General features: G+C 37.3%; 1 pseudogene; it reads left to right on the top strand.

The window, feature by feature from the left end:
• Nucleotides 1-4,603: 4,603 nt before the first annotated feature.
• On the top strand, nucleotides 4,604-6,513 carry LOC141508447 (sphingolipid delta(4)-desaturase DES1 pseudogene; annotated as a pseudogene).
• Nucleotides 6,514-17,248: the final 10,735 nt, after the last annotated feature.

Below are 17,248 nucleotides of genomic sequence, written 5' to 3' on the forward strand. Positions count from 1 at the left end.
AGTCCTTTTTCTAAAAGGGGGAGGGAGGGACAAACATTCTGGCAGCACAGAATCATGGAGAATGGAAAAGAGAAGGGAACATAAACAAGATGGGGGGGAGGCCTTCTCATAATAGTAAATTAGCAGGTTGAGTAGTTTGGCCTCAGTCAATTTAACACCAAAAACCCATTCTTTTTTTCAATAAAAAGTAAAAAATCTCTCTTGGAAGTACTCAAGAGACAAGCCAGGAGTGAGGAGGGAGGGATCATATTACCCATTGCAACATAGGCAGAAAGCAGACTCAAGGGGAGAGCCAGAGAGGGCATTAGATGAATACTGCCTAAAAAAACAAATGACCAAAATAACAAAGAACAGCAAGTTAAATGAGGCAACCCAAGGAAATTTTTAGGGGAACTTTTCCCCTCATTTAACAAATTAATAGAAAAACCAAACACACAAGTATATAGACAATTTAAACACATAAAGACAAATGATGCACAAGCACAGATTACACAAACACAACAGAATTTTCCAAACTGACAATTTCAACATATATCCACAAACACAGGCCAATGGCAAATTTCCTGATGTCTCAGGAAGGCTGTGAGGAGAGATTTCAGCATCCGATCAGACAATCTCTCTCTCCCAAAGGCCAACCAAATGTTTTAATTGCTATCACAAGGAGTACCCAAAAGAGGAGACCCAGACATCACATCTGATATAGAATTCCCCTTCAACAAAATGTCTTGACCCAGAACCAGAACAAGCTTACCTCCGGAGGTGTAACAGGATCTCCACTTAGGTAGAATGGGGGATTGCAGTTGAGGAGAGGTTCATACTAAGACTATGTCTACCTAGTCCTGGGGCTCTAGAATATCATCAAGGGCCAACTCCCCTAGGAAAAGGAGAGACGGTCCATTCAAACCTAAACTTGAGGCTCTCATGTTCTCTTGTGATGACACAAAACTCCAAGATCTTGTTGGGGCCTCCAAATGATGAACCCAAAGAGTGAGAAGGAGACCAAAATTTGATAAGTTTGGAAATCTTTATTTCCCAGGGACTGCCTGGGGGTGAAGAGTACCAAAATCAGACAGTACCTGAGTGTCCAGGGGATAGGGTTTTTATAGTTTTTTTTTAGGGGGGGGTAAACTGAGAGCAAGCAGGATACAGAAGAAAACACAGCAGTTAGATATATTGTCTTATCATACTACTACAAACATATGTAAACATATGATTCAGTATACATAGGAGACTAGAGAGAGTGGGAAAGGGTCAGGGTCTCTGTGTTATATCCGAATATGTTTCCTGAGATGAGGGAGTCACATATTTCAAGGGTTTCCCACAGGTTTGAAGGAGTGAAATTTACTTATCTTATGGTTCCAGTCGCATCTGGGGAAGGGGAGGCAGTCCTGGGAGGAAGCAGGAATTTTACTGATGCAGCAAGATAATTAGGCTAACAAGGGTGCTTTGTGAATCTTAGACAAATTTATGGTATATCTGTGACCCCTAAAGTCAAGTATTTGGGTCCTGTCAGATTATTTTCAGACCCAAAGGTGTCTAGCCAAAGTCATATTTCTGAGGAGTTTCTTGGGGCCCAGAAAGGTGCCAAGGACCCCTTCTAGAAAGGGAGTACACAAATATTGATATTGTACTTCAGTGGCAGTCAAGAGTTCACAGAGACATCACATTTTTACACTTCTATGTTGACTCTTCCTATCTTTGTGAAGCACAATTTACCCATTCTATAGAGATCTGAATTAACTGTGTTGTCACAGCCCCATGCAGCTGAAATCTTGTAGTGCCTCATATTCTGTGAGTTGCCATTTTATCACAAGATATCGCATACTGATGTTCTGTCCAGTGTTGCTTGATATCCACTGTGCCTCACTGATACTAGAAAAAAATACTCAAGGATCAAGGGCTCCCAAAGCAAACAGACCATCACCAAAAGTTATATTTCCTATCAAATTACACCATAGGGTTAAACAGTTCTGGTAAGATAAGTGCACAGCACTCTCATCACTATAGTAAACATAATTGTTCAAGTCAAGTCATCTTCATTGTGTAGGATGAGTCTACCAACTTAAAACTCGGAGATTTCTCAAGGTACGAAGAGAAAAGTTTTCTTCAATTCTCGAGAATTGGAACCCCTCCCCTGAGAGAGGTGTCCAGAGCAAGGAATCCAAAAATTTCTTTATCCTAAAGTGACCCTCCCACTGACCCATCCTCATTAGTGAGGAATGTGTTCTTCACAATCTACATGCATAAATTAATCTAAAGAAAATGCATATAATTCTTTTTTTTTCAAGTTTTTGCAAGGCAATGGGGTTAAGTGCCTTGCCCAAGGACACACAGCTAGGTAATTATTAAGTGTCTGAGGCTGGATTTGAACTCAGGTACTCCTGACTCCAGGGCCGGTGCTCTATCCACTGCGACACCCACTGTGCCACCTAGCCACCCCTAAAGGCATATAATTCAAACAGAGACAGTTTCTCCCCACCAGGACAAGGAATGTAGAAACATCTGGACTTCTATCCAGATAAGACAGGATCAATTTACTCTTTACATGTCAGTCAAGATAACATTAAGTTGCTTGTCAGGAGAGGAGGGGTAGAAGAGACATAAAAGACACCTCAACTATTTCTAATCTATAATATTCTACTGAAAAAAATCTCAAACTTTATCCCATTCATCATGATACCCAAATCCATGTCCCCTTCAGGCTATAGAGCTACGAACCTTAAGCAAATATATTACAGAAGCTTGATAGTGATTTGCTTAAGTATAGGGAATTCCCATACAGGACCTACAAGATTGATTTGGCCCTTTTTTGTCCCAGGCATATACAACTCTCTGTGATCCCATTTGGGGTTTTCTTATCAAAATAATGAATAAGCAGTTTTGCCATTTCCTTCTTCAGCTCATTTAGTAGTTGAGGTACTGTGGCAAACAGAGTTAAATGACTTGCCCAGGATCACACAAGCTGTAAGAATCTGAGACCAGATTTGAAATCAAAAAGATGAATCTGCTGACTTTAGGTCTGGCACTTTATCCACTCTGCCACCCTTCTACCCTATTAAAGACTGCTACTGGAATTAAATTAAAGGAAGAAAACAAATAAATAACACTTCTCTGACCTTTCTAGAAAACAAAGGACAGAGGTAGTTTAGGGTTTGTAAAGGACTGTAAAAATAACTCAATAAGCTTGTTAAGTAGGCAGTAAATACATCATTAGCCTCCATTTTACAGGTGGGGGAAGTAAAGCTTCAGGCCTTTCATGAGTTCATGCAGACTTAAGTGCCTTTGAGTTCACTTACAATTCTGGTATGAAGTAAAGAGCTCTTTCCACCATATAGCATAAGATCTCTACTGTCAGAAAATGTATTCCTCTTACTGTAAGATGTTTTTAAATATACCCTGGTTTTCAGAGGAAAGAATGAGTAAGCTTTTTTTCTTTAAAGTGCATCTTGAAAAAAGAAGCTACAATGTTCCCTTTTCTCTCTATGAGTTGCTCAAGACCTCAGTTTACAATAGGATTAAGGACCTTACCTAGGAGTCTCTTTTAGTGGAAGACAAGAAGCAACTTTTTTTCAAGGGAACTAGGACCTCAATTTTCCCTGGACAAAACAATTCCTTTTAGTTTGATATAGACAAAGAATTCCCAACCACCCGTGTAATTTACTGGGAAATTTTCTAGTGAAAAAATGTGACTAACTTTAATTTTCCCCAACACTCTTATCAGCATAGTAAGATCTGGGAACGTAAGTGAGTATACCAAAGGTGCTTTCCCAAGAATTATTTTTGACAGATGTTAAAGGATAAGTTAGAAAGCTACATAAGTTATTTGGCAACTTAACATGATGCATCATTGTGTTGAGCAATAGGAGGACCAACCTCTCATTATCTGTGTCAGTGTTATTTTTTTCTTTATTTATTATCATCTTATTTCATATTCTATCTTTTTTCCATTTGTTTTGGAGGATTCTTTTGCCAGAAAAGGGGAAAAATGCAGACCTACTAGGTGAATTCATGTCTTCTGTTTTCTAGGCTCCCACTTGTTGGTATCTTACCAGTCTCATTCAAAAGTGATTTCTCCCTTAGCTTATCTTGGAGCATTTTTATTTTCCCTGATGCATTCATCATATCTTAATTTGTCTTATTTTTATATGTATCCCTTCTTTATTTCTCTGATTAGACTTTAAGCTTCATGAAGATGGAAAGTGTGTTTGAGCAACTATATTTACATCCAGGAGAGCTGGCTTATAGTTTCACTTTTGTCAATTATTAGCAATGTAACCTCAAGAAAATAATTTAACCTTTATGGACTTCACTTTATTCCATCTAGTCCAATCTTATAAATATTTATTGATCACTTACTATGTGCCAGGTGCGTTGGGGATATAATTAAGACTTGAGCATATAATTAATAAAAAGAAAGACAACACCTGGTCTCAAAGAAATTACAACTTAATGGAAGAGAAAGGACACAAAGAGAGGATTTTGTAAAAATGAAGGGTTTGGATTTTATCATTTCATGATTCTAAGTTATCATATCTTTTTTGAGCTTTCATATTCTCATCTGACATTGTTTGGGTCCTGATTGACTCAGAGTGAATGAAATAACTGTTTCTGTTTTGGACAAAAACCCTGAGGGAAAGAGGTAACTGTAGTTGGGGTGGGATGGGTCATGGACTGACCTAGGTTTTGTGTGAGCATTACTGGCATGCATAATTTCTCAAAAGGAGGATCCAAATGGATCTTCTCATCAGGATTGTTCTGAAGACAGCACTTTTATTATTGTACTGCTCAGTGGAATGTTATGAGTAGAGACTTTGTAAATCATAAAGTGCTATATAAATATCCTTTCACTTAACCTGTCATCATCTGGAATAGTTCATTGTCCAGACTAGTCTTTTAAGCTTATCTCAGTATATTTAAATCAGAACTTTATATTTGTTCTCAAACCTGTCCCTTCTCCAAACTTCCTTATTTTTATTGAGATCCTCCAAATTCTTGCAGTAAATTTTCAAACTTAGAGTCATCCTTGACATTTGCTAAGACTTACTGATTCTTCAACCTTTAAAACATCCTGAAACTATTCCATTCGTGTAACGGCTACCCTAGTTCAGATCCTGGTTAGCCCTCCCAAGGACTATTACCACAGTTTACAATATAAACAGCTAGCAAAATAATCTTTATAATGCAGAGGTTAAACCTTGCCAATTTCATGTTGAAGGATTGTTAGTGACTCCTTATTACCTTCAGGATAAAAAAAAAAAAGCAAACTTTTGAACTTGGGATTTAAATTCCTTTATGTTCTGATGGAAGAAAGTGAAGCAGTCTCTGCCATAGGACACAAGTCCAACGGTGCTACGTGCATCTCGGACTCACAGACAGCCAGGGTCCGAAGGTGATTCTCGAGGGTGGGGAGCAGCCTCCTGGTGGGAGAGAGACCATATGTGTGGTGGCCTTGATGGGAGCCTGAGTGTCACCACAGGACTTCTAATGGGTCTATGCAGACTGCCACAAAGAGATCCTGGCCAAGTATCCAGAAATAAAATCTTTGATGAAATCAGATTACAGCTTGATCTGGATTGTGATTTTCATGGTTCTTGCAGTTAATTGAATTTCACATAGTAAAAGACTTGACCTGGAAATGGGTAATATTCTGGGTTTATGCCCTTGGCAGCTGCATTAATCATTCAATGACTTTAGCTATTCATGAGATCTCTCCTAACCTTGCATTTGACAACTATAAAGCTATTTGGAAAAGGTATTTTGGAATATTCACAAATCTTCCTTTTGGTCTTCCATACTCTGTATCCTTCAAGAGATGCCACATGAATCATCATCAGATGTTCCCACTGATTTTGAGGGCTGGTTTTTCTGTACCTGTTTTAGAAAATATTTATGGGTTATTCTTCAGCCACTCATTTATACTTTTTGACCAATGTACATCAACTCCAAACCAATTACTTATTTAGAAGTTATCAAATGTGTTGATTCAAGTGAGTTTTGACATTTTTGTTTACTTTTTTTTTTGGAATCAAATATCTTGTGTATGTGTTTGTAGGTTCAGTACTTGGTCTAGCTTTGCACCCAATATCTGGACATTTCATAGCTGAAAATTACATGTTTTTAAAAGACCATGAAACTTTTTCTTATTTTGGATCTCTTAATTTACTAACCTTCGATGTAGGTTAATATAATGGACATCATGACTTTCCCAACCTTCCTGGAAAGAACCTTCCAATGGTGAAAAAAAATGCAGCAGAATATTATGACAGCTTACCCCAGTGCACCTCCTGAATAAGAGTGCTCTATGATTTTGTGATGGATGATTCTATCAGTCCTTGTTCTAGAATGAAGAGACATCTAAATGGAGCAGTAATACAGGATTAATCCTCTAAACAAAGGAGAACTCTTCATAGTAGCTTTAAAAATGGCTCATCCTTGTGTATATTACTTCCCCTTATATTTATATTTTGAATTATTTCACTTAAGACTAGGGAGATTTGGAAACTTCCCCTGTACAGTTTCCAAGTAGGAGTTTTAGGGCAGCTAGGTAGCACAGTGGATGGAGCACCTGCCCTAGAATCAGGAGTACCTGAATTAAATCCAGCCTCAGACCCTTAATAATTACCTAGCTGTGTGACCTTGGGCAAGTCACTTAACCCCATTGCCTTGTAAACCCCCCACAAAAAGCCCAAAACCAAGTAAGAGTTTTACAAGAAGTTTCAATAGTCTAACATGCTTTCAACTAATGAACATGCTTCTCCTATATCTAATTTTCACCTGTGTGACCTGAATAAAACTATGATTCAAGTTGCTTCTCCGCCATTACATTATATTTAGCAGTATTAACATTTTGTGGAAAGCATGTCATAAAAAGACTTAAGAAGCTTCATGTCTGTTAACTCACTGCCCATTTCATTCATCTATATTTTACCTTCATTGTCTGCAGGATATGATCATTACAAAGTTGAACTTAAAACACATAAAATAAAATGGATTATTAATCATAATTTAAAAAAAAAGAAGTCTTTTGGAATACTTAGGTGGTGTAATGTATAGAGCACTGCCCTGAAATGAGGAGGATCTAAATTCAGTTTTGGCTTCAGACACTTGCAAGCTGTGTGATCCTGGACAAATCACTTAACTCTGATTGCCTCAAAAAAAAAGTCTCTTGATGAGGGTAAAAGAAAAGAGTGTAAGATTGGCTTGTAGTTTGACATTAAAAAAAAAAACCCAAACTAATATCTTGGCAAATGGTTCCATCACTTTCTGGCAAATTGAGGAAGAAGAAATGGAAGCAATGTTCAATTTTACATTCTTGGACTCAAAGATCATTTGCAAATGACAAATGCAACTATGCATTTGAAAGGTGCTTGTTCTTTGAAAGGAAAGCTATATCAAATCTAGATAGCATACTAAAAAGTAGAGACATCACCTTGTTGACAAAAGTTTTTATAGTCAGCTATGTTGTTTTTCTTGTTTTCTCCCCAAGAGAGCAGTGGCTAGAGCATTGGTCTTGGAGTCAGCAAGACAGGAGTTGAAATCCAGACTCAGACACTTGGCTCTTACTAGCAGTGTGACCTTGGGCAAATCACATCACCTTGCTTGCCTCATATTCAGGGCCATCTGCAGTCCTTCTGATTCATATTTGGCCATTGGACTGAGATGACTCTGGAGGAGAAAATGAGGTTGGTGACTAAGTACAGCACCCCCTCACTCAATCCAATTCAAGTGCTTGTCATGACATCACTTCCCTTTCATTCAGAATGAAAGACATTATTATTATTAATTTTTCTATGTATGACTTTGAGACTTGGGCTACAAGGAAACCTGAGTGTCCCAGAATTGATGCTATTGAATTGTAGTGCTGGAGAAAACCTTGGAGAGTTCCCTTGGATAAGGAGATCAAATCAGTTAATAACTAAAGAAATTAATTCAGGCTATTCCCTGGAAGGTTAAAAATTGCAATTGAAGCTTAAATACTTTGGCCACATAATGCGAAGAAAAGACTCACAGGAAAAGACCCTGATGCTGGAAAAGATTAAAGACAAAAGATAAAAGGAATGACAGAGGATGAGATTAATAGATAATGTCATGGAAATAATAAACATGAACTTTATTATGACAGTAGAGGATAGAAGGACCTGGAGGATCCTGAAATCCAAGAAGTCATGAAGAGTCAGACATAACTAAGCAATAACAGCACCATGTTCTGCTTTCAACCTACCCTTTCAGATTTATTTCAGATTATTTCTCTTTATATACTCTCTACTTTAGCCACATTGACCTGCTTGCTCACCTCTGAATTGGACATGCTGTCTTCCTCCAACTTGTTTGTTTGATTAAGGAGTTAGGCTTTCATTTGCTCCTACAAAATGACACATTCACACCAATTTAAGTGATTGATAATGAATTTATTAAAGACACTGAAGCAAAATCATAATAACATACATAACATACATAAAAACCTACTTTCTAAAATCATAACATAAGCATACAAATAGCAACAACAATCCCGCTATGACCATTAAGGTAACTATAAGCATAGAGGAAAAAGAAAGAGAAAACATCACCAATCCAGGGAGCACCATCTCTTGTCCTGGAGTCCTCGTGAGACCTGACCAGGAGATCCCCAAGCAGAGGGTCCTCTCCATGGGCAAGATTCTGAGGGGCTGCTCAATGCTAGGGACTTTTAAGGGATCCCAGACAAAGGTGACACAACTGCCAATAGGCTTTTATAAGCTTTTTTGGCACTTTGAAGAGCATGTGCATGACCTGGGCAGAGTGTGTGCATGAACCTGGGAAGGCTCGGGGTTGAAGTTCTAAAATTAATTAAACATTGAACCTCTGGGCTGGTAGTTAACCCTCCCAGGATTCAAATTCCAGGAATGGCTAGTTCCTAGCAAGCATATTTGGCACAGGCAAAGACAAATAAGTTCATGCAAAGGTGATGGTGGACCTTGGTTGGGGTCACCAGCATATGGCCTTGATCAGGATCAGAATTAACCCTTCCATTATGTGCCTTTTCATAGTCTGAACTCTATGTATGGAATGTATTCAGTTATTACCTCTGTCCTTTAAAATTCTTAGTTCTCTCTAAACCACTATATGGGGAAATGTTTCCTCATTTCCCCAGTCATTAGTGCTCTCTTTCATTCTCTTCTTAACCTGCCTTATAATTATCTATCTGTAAATACATTATATCTTTCTCCCAGGAGAATAAACTCATCATTGTAAAAATTATTTTTTAAAATTTTGCCTCTGTAATCCTAATTCCTAGTTTAGTGCCTAAATCATAATACTGAATTTAATTGAATTAATTGAATTGATGGATTACTGTTGAATAAATTGTGAACAAAATATAAATAAAAGCAGGCAATAATACAAGAAGATTCTAGGCTGAAAGCAGGTTAGAGTATGGCTTGTTATAGGGAAAAAACAGTCTTCTCTTTATCAATAACATGTGACTATTATTAGCAGTACCATGGGAATTTTCACCTTCACTGGTAGTTGTATATTGCCCCCCTATGCAGTGAGTCATAAACATCTTTTTCAGTTAAAATATTAACTTATATAATCACAAAATCTAAGAATTTAAAGGAACCTTGGAGACTACATAGCCTGACCTATACCTATACCTATACCAAGAGCCCCAATGAATAGTCATCCAGCCTTCAATTGAAGTCCTCTAATGAGGGGAACCTTCAAAGGCAGCCCCTTCCACTTTGGAGGAAACAACTATTAAGATGTCATTAAGGAGAAAGCTGTATTGCTGTAATGTTGGGCCATTGTTTCTATTTCTGACCTCCAAGGCCAAGGAGAATAAATCTGTTGTCCCTTCTATAAAAGAGTTTTTTAAAATATTGAAAGCAGTTATCCCGTCCCCCTACATTTTAATCTCTAGGTGATATACCCTATTTTCTTGAATTAATCAGACAGAATGTTGTCAAGGCCATTTTGCAAATGAATGACAAGTTGGGGTTCAATATTTAACAAAGAAAGTATATTATGTTGCTTCTGGGAAAACACAGGGTTCTTTTAATAACTCAAAGAGGATGTTATATGACTATGAGTCATGGATTAACACAATGTCCAAAAAAACTAAAGTTGAGCAATTTTGAAAGGGCAATGGACAGGCTCATGGTGGAAATGGATAGGCTACAGATATTATTTATTTTTAAAAAGTTACCAAAAAAAGAACTAAGGCAGGAAGCATAAATGATTTTATCTGAAAGATTTATGGACCTCAAAAGATATGTGCATGTTAATATGACTGAAATGTGATAGTATGCAATAGCAAGATATCAAAATGAAGATCTTCAGCACATTAATTGAAACCCAGTATGTGATCTGCCTATAAGGATGCTATTAGGGTTAAATGGGATAATGTATGCAAAACCGTTAATTTTTAAAAAATGGGGATGCTACATAGAAGTTATCTCTACTACTGTATTTTTTTTCTTTTGTGACTACAACATATTTGGTATAAAAAGAAATATTTAGTATAAAAGAAAAAAATTGTCCCTAAAAACTAGAACCAGCACAGGGACAGCTAGGTGTCGCAGTGGATAAAGCACCAACCCTTATGTGAGGAGAACTTGAGTTCAAAACTCACCTCAGACACTTAATAATTACCTAGTTGTGTGACCTTGGACAAGCCACCTAACTCCTTTGCCTTGCAAAAACCAAAAACAAACAAATGAAACAAACAAAAAAGAATAGAAGGGTTTTGGAGTTGTAGAGGCAATTTGCTGTGGAGGTTTTACAGGAAGATGCAGACAAGGATTATGCATGATGGGAAAGTGTGAATGGATTATGAGTTGTACCATTAGAAGTAGCTGAAGTCCACTAAGGCTCCAAAAGATGAGCAAGATACTGAAATAAGAACTGAGAGACACCCTATAGGAACAAGGAAGTCATACTAACTGCCATCAAGGTGATTACAATGTAGTAAAAAGATATGATATGTGTAGGCATACCCAACATATACTTCTCCATTTCAGTTTGTAACAATTTTGCTAATATATTATAATTTTAAAAATTTCAATGAAACATGGTTAATATACTACACTTAAGTCTTACTATCAAATTACAAAACTTTGCTTTTATTACATTGGTGGCCAGACACCTATTTGTAGGAAAAATAACTAATTAATACTTTAAGTTAGTATGGGCACAGAAATACACATAAAGTAAAGTCAAAATATGTAAATACTAAACATCTGTATAACCTGAGGCAAGTCTCTTAATTAAGTGCTATAATGGATAGAATATTTGACTTGGAATCAGGAAGACCTGGAGTTTAAATCCCATCTCAGATACTTCTTAACTCTGTGCCCAAGGCAAGTCACTTAACATCTATCTTTGTTTCCTCATCTGTAAAATGGAAGTAATATTATCACCTACACCCCAGGGTTGTAGTGAGACTCAAAGAAAACAATATTTATAAAGTGCTTTGCAATGACCTGCATTGATGTAATGATACGTCATGGAGGCTTAATCAAGAAATCACTTTTTTCTTCCTTCTCTGGGCTTTAATACCCTCATTTGTTTAATAAGTCCAATTGCTTTTAATTTGATAAACACTTCACGTACTTGAAGACAACTGTTATATTCCATAAGTATTATTTTATATAAGCTCATTACCCCTAGGTCCTTAATCCAGAGTTTATGTAGCATCATCATTTTACTCACTTGCCTCTACCTTATTATAATTTTTTAAAAAGTACAGATTTTTTCTTTTTCTTTAATGAATCCCTTTTGTCAATTTATGTTTAAGATAAATGGGATTTCTCTGTATTCTGTCATGATTTATGTTCTTCATTGGTTTTCCTTGAAAAGAAAACATTATGTTTGCTCCCCTTTGCATATTTGTAGCTATAACATTTTTAGTTCTCTGAGTTTGTATGGTAACCTTAGAGAGATGGCAAAAGTAGTGCTCTATCCACTGTGACACCTAGCTGCCCCCCCCCCCGGTTCTAGTCTTTAGGGACAATTTTTTTTCTTTTATGCCAAATGTAGTCTTTGCTGTAGTCACAAAAGAAAAAAATTACAGTAGTAGTGATAACTAAGAAGATCTATGTTCAAGTTCTGTCTTAGATACTTAAAAACTGTTTGACTTGGGGAAGCCATTTATTTTCTCTTAGCTTCTATTTCCTCCTCTTTAAAGCAAGAATAAAAATAACACCTTCCTCACAGGATTGTAATGAGATTCAAATGATATTCCACAGGTACAATAGTATGCAAATCTTAAATGCTGGCACTAATAACAACCATTATCATGATTATGTTCAAATAGTAAGAAAATCTCAAATTTGAAAGAGTTCAGGGGCCATGCAGTCTAATCTGTATCCAACAATCCTATCTTCATTTGAAAATATTTATTTAGCTTTTGCTTGGACAGTGACCTTCCCATTTTGTTATTATGATGCTGTGAGCTGCACCATAATGCCTCAGTTACTTTCACATTTTGGAATTGCCAACAGTGCCTGGGACTTTCTCATCATGGACACTCCTCTTTTGCCATTGGTGATTTCCTTTTAGAAATCCTTGTCCTTTAGGAACAAGGCCAAATCAGCCATGCTTCATTCCTCTCCTGATTGTTCTTCTGCCAGTGAAAGTGGAACTTCTATCTCCTTAGGTCAGCTGTTTTTACTTTGAAAGGAATTTTAGACCAGAAAAATATTAATTTCTTAATATTTGCTGTCTAAATGTTTTTAATGCATCTTTATACGTAAAGGCACATAATAAAGTTTCTGAAATTGAACATTATGGGCTTTCATCTACAATTGTTATTTTACCTATTTTTATGAGATAATCTACATGCACACAATATTCAATATTCACATGCTATATCTTTCAATCAAAAAGTAAACTTTAATCTCATCTTCTGTCCAAATTTCAGACTAATATGACTCTTGAGAATAAGGATTCTTATTAAGCCATGACTCAGTGCAGTGAAATCTATGAATCTCCCTTTCTGAATGTTTTTGAATTCATAAAAAATATAAACTATTACAAAAGAAGTCAGTTATATTGAAATACAATTGAAAATGTATAGATTGTTAATATTTATCGATATATCTGTATCTCTCTCCCTCTGTCTTTCCCTCAGTCTCTACCACTATTTCTATCTCCTTCTTGATCTTGATCTCCATTTCAATCATAATACTATCTCTTTATCTAAATTTCATGACTCTCAGGTTAAGAATTTCTGCTTTAGTAGACAAGAACTGTTCTTTTTTGTAACCTTGATTCTAATTTGTTCCAGTTTGGAACCAAAGAGATAGAAAGCAGAGATAATTAAGAAATCTTGCTGCAGAACATCAATGAAATTTAACTAAAGACTAATTTATTTTGTAAAATACTTTAAAAATTATTCTTAAATAGGGAGCCAAGATGGTGACAGGAATGCAGCCTCTCTTAGGTACTCTCTCCAAAATATTTCAAAAAACCTTAAAATTATGACTCTAACTAAATTTTCAAGAGACAGAACCCATAGAAAGATCCAGTGAGGCAATTCTCCAGCCCAAGGTAACTTGGAGAATAGTGGGAAGACTCTGTTGCACAGGGTTGGAAGGGGCAGCAGTGCACAGAAGAGAAGGAGTTTCAGCCTCCCAGAAATAGCCCCAAGGAGCCTGGGAGCTTCCACTCCCTGCAGCAGAAGCCTTTTCCCGACCTGCCATCCCAGGGAGCACCAAGCACAACTTGGAAGATCAGCAGGGAGACCTCTGCCAAAGGAGCGAAGCCCAGGCCCTCAGCCCAGCTTCGGCACTGGGTGCAGCCCAGATCCCAGGAAATAGAAGTAGGCCCATGGAGTCACTCAGCAGGAGCTTCCTGGCCACTGTTTCCTGAGTGTACAGCTCACAGAAGGTAAGGGAGTAGAGGGAGACTACCAAGGTCTGTCCCCTGTCCCTGGGACAAATTTAACCATATTTATAACCTGGTCACAATCTGAGCCCAACCCCCCCCATAGAATAGGGACCCCACCCCCACTCACAGCCCTGGGGAAGAGGTGAGCTAGTGGTCATTCAACAGATCAGGAGAGCAGTCAGAGCCTCCCATAATGAGGTCCTTGCAGGGATAACATTCAAAAGCTCAGGAAGCACCCCAAAACCAGGCACAGGATGGGGAAATGAGTAAACAGGAAAAAAAAAGGAACCTGACCATAGACAATTACTTTGGTCCCATGGAGGATCAAAATACTCAATCTGAAGAAGAGAAAGTTCAAGCTTCTGCAGCTAAAGACTCCAAGAAATATAGAAGTTGGACTCAGGCTATGACAGAGTTCAGAAAAGATTTTAAAAATTGAGTAAGGGAGGTAGAAGAAAAATTGGGGAAAAGAAATGAGAGATACAAGAAAAACATGAAAATGAAGTCAGCAGCTTAGTCAAGGAGATCCAAAAAAATGCTGAAGAAAATAACATAAAAATAACAAAATAAAAACCAGCTTAGGTCAAATGGATAAAGCAGTTCAAAAAGTTATTGAAGAGAATGATGCTTTAAAAAGCAGAATTGGCCAGATGGAAAAGGAGATAAGAAATCTCTCTGAGGAAAACAAATCCTTCAGATGTAGAATGGAGCTAAAGGAAGCTGATGACTGTGAGAAATCAAAACATGATAATTCAACACCAAAAGAATGAAAAACTAGAAGAAAATGTGAAATATCTCATTGAAAAAACAACTGATCTGGAAAACAGATCTAGAAGAGATCATTTAAAAATTATAGGGATAACTGAAAGTCATGATCAGGAAAAGAGCCTTGACCTCATTTAAAAAAAATTTACAGGAAAATTGTCCTGATATCCTAGAAGGACAGGGTAAAACAGAAATTGAAAGAATCCATTGATCTCCCCTGGAAAGAGATCCAAAAAAAACCCCCCAGGAATATTATAGCCAAGTTCCAGAATTCCCAAGTCAAACAGAAAATATTACAATCAGCCAGAAGTACACAATTCAAATATTGTAGTGCTGCAGTCAGGATTACCCAGGAGTTAGCAGCATCTGCATTAAGGGCTCATAGGGCTTGGAATATAATATTCCAGAAGGCAAAAGAGCTTGGAACACAACTGAGAATCGACCACCCTTCAAAACTGAACATCCTTTTCCAGGGGAAAAGATGGACTTTCAATGAAACAGGGGACTTTCAAATGTTTCTGTTGAAATGACCAGAGATGAGTAGAAAGTTTGATCTTCAAGTACAGGACTCAAGGACAAGAAGGGTAAATTATGAGGGACTTAATGATGATGAACTGTGTGTATTCCTGCATGGAAATATGATACTGCTAATATTCATATAAACCTTCTCATCTAATAGAACATGTAGAAGGAGCTTTTATAGATGAGGCACAGGAGAGAGCTGAATTTGAAGATATAATATATGGTAAAAATGGAGTGAATGGGTGAAAGGGAAATGTACTGGGAGTAAAAGAAAGGAGAGGTAGAATAGGCTAAGATATTTCATATAAAAGATATTTCATGTAGCTTTTGTAATAGTATGGAAGGGGAGAAGGTGAGGGGGAATGAGGGAGCCTTCATTCTCATTGGACATAACTCAGAGAGGAAACAGCATACACACTTAATAGGGTTTAGACATTAGAAGAAAAAAAAAGAGAGAAGAGGGATAGCAGGAGGGGAAGGGGGATGTGGGTGATAAAGGAGAGGGTAGAACATAGGAGAGGATAGTCAGATATAATGCATTTTCTCTTTTACTTTTTGCAAGGTAGTAGGATTGGGTGGCCTGGCCAGGACCATGGCTGCTGGGTCTCTGGGGTGGGATATAGGCTTGGGGCCTCTTGGCCTCAGGGCTGGTGCTCTGTCCATTGCACCACTTGGCTGCCCCATAGCACATTTTTGAAGAGGGACAGAGTGAAAGGAGAGAGAAAATATAGTATATGGTAGTAGAGAGAAATGGATGGAGGGAATTACAATCAGCAACAGCAACTATGGAAAAATATGGAAGTAACTTCTATGATGGACTTATGATAAAGAATGTGATCCACCTAAGACAGAGCTGATGGTATCAGAACATAGACTGAAACACATTTTTTTCTCTTTCTTTTACTTTATTTCTCATGAGGTTTTATATTTTTGTGGGGGAGGGGATATTATGTTTATTCTTAAACAAGAATATTTTAGTAATGTGTAAATAAATCAAAGAAAAATTTTTTTAAAATTCTTAAAAATTCAAACAATTATCAAGGTGGAGACTAGAGTGCAATTTAGTAATTAAATATAACATTGGGAAAATCTCTTTGTTAAATTATTATGGATTATGGTGATGGTTCATTTTCTATACCAATTCCTCATTATAGCATATAGGTAGCCTAGCTTATGTGGATACTACCAACAGATTAACTGTTTGGTGAAATTCAGTGAAGACCCATTGCACATATATGTGACTGAACCTTGCTGAGTTTGGAGGAGCTCAGAATAATGACCATTGTATTAAATACTTTTTGGTGATAGCAAATCAGAAAGCACTTTCGTTTGAAGCAAGGAAAGTCTGAGATCTGTGCCAGTGGAATAAATGTTCACACTGATGAAATCACCAGCCTTCTAATGATGAAGTTGAGATTAATATAGCCCAAAGTGATATAGCATGAATACTAACTTCAAAGTGATGTTTTGAGAATAAAATGAGATCATCTAGATGTAAAAGGTAGGAATATTGCTCTCCTTCTCCCAAAGCACATGTCATAGAATGCCAGGTTTGCACCCTGAAAATATGTGGGGATGCATGTACTAGTTTCTGAAGGACTTGGTGTTTTGAGATGCTGCAGGTGTAAAGGGAAATTGGTCAATGAGTCCAATTATTTGAGCATTCACAGACATTCCACTCAGTTATTGCTCTCTGCCCATGGACTTTGAAATATGAGTAGAAACTTTGTTCCTGGCTTTGGTCTGTGAATCACTGTTTGAAGAGGAACCTTTCTGAAAAGTTACATAGACAGAAACCCGATGTTGACCAAAGCTTGCTTCTTCATTTTGAAGTGGTTTCTTACTTCCTGGTAATAGTCTATGAAAGAACAGAAACATACTATAAGGGACAAGGCTTTGGCCCCTTCTTATCTGAGAATGGCATGTGACCTGTGACTATGAGGCTTAGTTACTTTGGCATTTGTTCCTTACTTTTAGATGAAGGAGATTCAGATAAAAGTTTGAGAACTGACCTTCAGGACTCAGTCTACTAGTGATTGAGACAAAGACATGTTCATCAGCAATGTCACAGGTGTGAATTTGTTGGAACTACTGA

This window comes from Macrotis lagotis, chromosome 1 (genome assembly GCF_037893015.1).
Source record: "Macrotis lagotis isolate mMagLag1 chromosome 1, bilby.v1.9.chrom.fasta, whole genome shotgun sequence".
Classification (NCBI taxonomy): Eukaryota; Metazoa; Chordata; class Mammalia; order Peramelemorphia; family Peramelidae; genus Macrotis; species Macrotis lagotis.